Source organism: Neolamprologus multifasciatus, chromosome 11, assembly GCF_963576455.1.
Source record: "Neolamprologus multifasciatus chromosome 11, fNeoMul1.2, whole genome shotgun sequence".
In the NCBI taxonomy this organism is placed as follows: Eukaryota; Metazoa; Chordata; class Actinopteri; order Cichliformes; family Cichlidae; genus Neolamprologus; species Neolamprologus multifasciatus.
Genome location: NC_140449.1, coordinates 3,529,468 through 3,534,666, shown reverse-complemented (window position 1 = coordinate 3,534,666; position 5,199 = coordinate 3,529,468). Strand labels below are relative to the sequence as shown.

General features: G+C 38.4%; 1 long non-coding RNA gene across 1 annotated transcript; it reads left to right on the top strand.

Moving 5' to 3' along the window:
- The first annotated feature begins 3,000 nt into the window (after positions 1 to 3,000).
- On the top strand, positions 3,001 to 4,543 carry LOC146507621 (uncharacterized). The gene is made up of 2 exons (XR_014876829.1): positions 3,001 to 3,910; positions 4,414 to 4,543. It is a non-coding gene; the product is annotated as an uncharacterized LOC146507621 (long non-coding RNA).
- The last annotated feature ends 656 nt before the right edge of the window (positions 4,544 to 5,199 follow it).

Below are 5,199 nucleotides of genomic sequence, written 5' to 3'. Positions count from 1 at the left end.
CCAAAAGCATTCCCTCGACATGCATATTAACTTGAGTGACATCCATGATGTTGGCCCACCCTCTGTGGCTTTAACAGCTTCAGCTCTTCTGAATTGAATTGAATTGAAAAACTGTATTGTCATTATACACAGTATAATTAATTTAAAACAGCTCTATAAAGGTGCACATGTGCTTAGCACATTATAAAACAATTATTATACAATTATACAATAATATAAATAGATAATATAAATACACAGTAGCGGGTGACAGAGACAGACAGCCAGAGAATGATGACACAGTCGGTCAGTTCGGATATTTCAGTGCAAATTACTTTTGTTAGGTAATTTAGGTTGAGTGTGGTGATACCTTTGGGGAAGAAGCTATCTCTGAATCTTTCAAGAGAGATCTGGGCTTCCCATAAGGTTTAGAAGTGTGTTTTTTAGCAATTTTCTTCACCGTTCTTCTGGAAACAATGTGTGATAATCACTCCTCTCCAAACTTCACATTTACCACATTGTAGTGAGACAAGTACTGTTTTCCTGGCAACCACCAAACCATATTCCTCCTAACGACTGCCAGATGGAGGCGGTTTGTGGTTCGATCCCTGGCTGCACCAATCTTGCCTCGGGCAAGACACTAACCCGGCGCTGCTCTCCAATGCATCTATCCGAGTGTGAATGTTAGATAGAAAGCACTTAAGTTTGGGGGAAAAAATTGTATGAATGGGTGTAAATGGGTGAATGAGGTATGTATAAAGCACTTTGGATGGTGAGAACCATTCACCATTTACATGAGCCCAACCCCTTGTGGGCCTACTAAGCCCCAGAAGTGCAATGTGTGTCTGGTGACGGTCAAGAGAGCGGGCCCCTGCAGTCCAATCCCTGCTTACTGTGGGCCTTGGTCAGCCTGGGTGTTCTCCCACCGGCTCACTGCCTGTACCTTCAAGTTTTTCCCAGTAAATCAAAGGCTTGCTTCACACTCCCTTCAGGTTGAGCAACAGCTACTCATTGTCATTGCATGAGTAATGATGCTGGTAAGTTTAGCAGTAGTAGCTGGTAAGTGACAGTTCAGAGTACTCAGCTTTCATAGAGTCAGTGGCTGCAGAGAGTGCCCCAACTGACAGTTTCATTGAGCCACTGCAAGACTTTAACACTCACAGTTAAATAATTTCTTGGTGGCAGGTACCCTGTGGTGCATAGGGTGTTCACCCTGAGTTCCTTAAGGTCCTGGATTTTATGGTTTTTATGGCTGCAACATTGCATGGAGCTCTGGGGCAAAGCCCTGGATAGCCAGATTGGGTTGGCATCTTTAAGTGGGTGTACTCCAATTACAGGGTGATCACACTACTCAGCCTCCCCAGGACGTTCTATGCTGGGGTACAGAAGGAGAGAGTCTGTGTGTTAGTTGGACGATGGATTCAGGAGAATCAATGTGGTTATCACCCTGGTCAGGGGGATATTTGATTGTGCATATTTGACTGTGGAACCTGTTCCAGCAGACTGCATGTTTTTTTTGTTTACTTGTATATTCAATGTGGCAGTTCAGGAGAATGGGGTATCTGGCTCATAGTTTCGAGCCATTCAGTCCCTGTACAACTACAATGACAGTTTGGCCCACATATCCAGGGCTGCTCTCTGTCACACATTCTGTTCAGGTGGATTTCTAGGTGAAGCCAAGTCATGGCAGGAAGGTTTCCAGTTTGACTGTCTCAAGATCTTATCTCTGCTTTTTGTGGATGATGGACTCTGTTGGATTCATCTGTTGGTAGCCTCCAGCTCGCTCTGGAGTGGTTTACAGCCAGTTTAGGATTCTCAGGGTGTACTCTCCACTAGGGGTGGGTTTTTATAATCGATTTATCGATTAAAATCGATTCTGGCTTGGATAACGTAAAATCGATTCATTAAAATCCTGAATCGATTTTTTAATATAAATTTATTTTGCCCGAAATGCCAGAATCTCTGGTGAAATCTCACAAAATTTCAACAACCACCAAACAGCTAAGACAGTAAATGAGAGCAGGAACATGGATTCTGCACAAAGACTTAAACACACAGCCCAACCGCGGATCAGAATCAGTGAGATGTTGCCTTTCTCACGGTCGGGCTGAAAGCCGACAGCACGCTGATTCTGATCTGTCGGCGGTCCGCGCTTTGTGTCCACGCCCTTTATGCGCTGATTCTAAAGCTGTTAGTTTTATCTCTCTCCAAACAATACTGACTGAACCAGCAGCAAAAGAAGATCCAAACTAGGCTTCACATAAACATCGTCATGAATTCACTCTGACTTTTATTGTTTTGCTTCGACCACGATGCACAGTGATGCTCACACCTTTGATAAAGTCCTGGTGTGTCAGCTTCCTTTTTATAGATACAAAAATATGTAAATGTACTGATCTGAATTATAATATTTCTGACTGTCAAAATTTCCCAGATTCAAATCAAAGTGAATCGAATCAAATTAAATCGAATCGAATCGAATTAAATCGAATCGTGGATCGAATCGATTCGGGACCCTGTGAATCGGAATTGAATCGATTCTAGAAATCAGTGACGATACCCAGCCCTACTCTCCACCCCGTTCCAGTTTTTGGACAGAGAACTGTAGGACAAGTTCAGTAGTAGTAGTACTTCAGAGCCACTACTCGTACACACTGAAAGAAGCCAGGCATTTAGGACCACACTGCAAAAAACCACCTCCTTAATACTAGATAAATACACTTATTTTTGGTGAAGATTTGTTTTTTTTCTTACTAAGATTTCTTGAAATAAGAACAATATCTAGATTTAAATAAAGCTAAAAATAAGTCTTTTACACTTATTCCAGGCAACCAATCACAGCAATTGAAACTTAAAATAAGTTTTAACCACTTGTTCTAAGCAAAATGTTGAAGAAATTAAATCTGAAAACAGGCATAAAACACTTATTCTAAGGAACAAATCAAGGCAAATAATCTAAAAACTAGTATATTAAATCATTTTAAAGCAAAAATTACCTATCTTAAAGTAAGTTAAAAAAATAATAGATTGTAGTCTAAATCTTCTTAAATTTAGTGAAATAATCTGCCAGTGCAGTGAGATAATTACACTTGATAAGAATTCTCAAAATAAGAAAAATATCCAGGCTTTGGAAAGTAAGAGATATCTTAAAACAAGTTGTGAATTAGCTATTCCAAGAACTCTGTTAAGTCAAAAAAGTCAGGCAAAGTATAGTGTGTACATGACCTTTATTGGAAACAAACTCTCCAAACAAAGTAACAAATATTTCAGTCAATCATAGTACACAAAAATATAAAGACACATTGTGAGTGTAACATTATTATTTTGTGTTCCTTTTAGAACTGCTAAACCAGTTAGCTACTCAACATATAAAATGTAATAAAAAGAGCATTTGCAATTTTAAACAGAATTTGCAGAACAGATGTGTTTAAAGAAAAAAGTACTTTGTATTACATTAATAAGAATTTAAAAAAATAATTCAAGTGTAAATTGCAACTTCAAAGCTATCAGGCCCAAACCTTCCAACACAGGCCTAAGTTATATCTTGATCAAACAGATCTACGTTTGAATAAAAATTTCTACAGCCTGCCATGATTTTTTTGTATGAGCCTGTGGTGTCTCGCTCATGGATATTGTCCTTTAACACTTCAGTCTGAATGACAGACAGAAGCCTTGCCACACATTTAGGATAGGTGAGATGCAGGGTGTAGTAGTATGCCATAAGATACAGCAAACCTTCTCCAAGGTCGTCTGTGGCAAATGTGGTGATGGGAGTGGTTCCATCTGCAATAAGACAGCGGGACCCTTCAAAGAGCAGAACAGGGCTGACGCTGGATCTTCTGTTGGCAAAAGAAAAACAAAGACAAAATTGTACAATGTACGGAGAAACTCCAAAGCTATCAGGGTAGTTCAAATACTTAACCACAAGTATGTATTATTATTTTTTATTTATTTATTTATTTTCCCCATTTGGTTCTTTAGCTGTCAGAATTGTTGTCTGAAGACCAACAAGGATACCCAATGGATTTATTTTGCCAAATGGATCATCATGGCATTGCCGTATTGGTCCATTTGATCGACCTTTGTTTTTATTATTTATTTTATTTTATTTTCAGTTGTTACAGACGGGACAGACATGAGTGAGGGATAGGAAAGGGAGAAAGAAAGAGGAAGGAAAAGTAAAACAGAAGGGGAGAGGGACAGTGAGAAAGGGGGAGGGGGGGGGGGAATCTCCGGGATCACCTGTTGAGAGAAACAGAATAGAAAACAAGCAAAAAAAAAAACAAAGCAACATACTAAACACAACACCATCGCATTAATCTAGCTAAGTGTAAACAGCAGTAAATACTAAATATTGAATGTTGTTGTGCAGCACGCAGGACAGACAGCGCACAATGTGCTTTGAAGTAGCAGCCAAGTATGTATTAGACTTAGACTTCACTTTATTGATCCCTTTGGGGTGCACCCTTGGGGTGATACATGAATGATGACAACCATAGATCAGATGCGCTACAGACCATATTAATGTTATTTTTCTTTAGATTGACAAATACTGCATAGAAAATCCCAAATATTCATGCCATTGAAAAATGTAATAAATTCTGCCTCATCACCGTTAGGATTATGTCTTTACACACTTCAGGAAATGACAAAGAAACTGCACCTGTGATAGTTAAATATATAATTATTTCCAATTTCTGTTTTTAATTTCTTTATGATTTTCTTTATTATTTGTATTGAAATTTTTGATCTATCAGTGTTTGTGCCATTTCAGACTTATGCACACTTTTCCAAATATAAACTACATTGTTGGAGGACTTGGCATGGATAAAAAGGCCATATGCCAAATAAACTGTTAAAGTGAAGGCTTTAGGGGCCTAATTTGATAACAAATATGAAGAAACCCTGAAGGACATCAATTAGTGCTTCACTGGCATGTCCCAGCTTCTTGTGTGGTGCAGCTTGTGATGGGAAGAATTAAAAAATAGTTCCAATAGTTCAATAGTTCAAAAGTTCAAAAATAGCTTTTAGATAGAGTGTAAAACAAAAAATTATCTCAAAATAAGAAACATTCACCTTTTTCCTTGAAATAAGAAAGTCACTCATTGGAAGGTATTTATTTCAGGTTTTTAAAGAAAGGACATCTTCAAGGTTATATTTTGTCATAACATAGACACTGTTTCTGAAATTAACTGGGTAATATGACGTAAAATCAAGTAG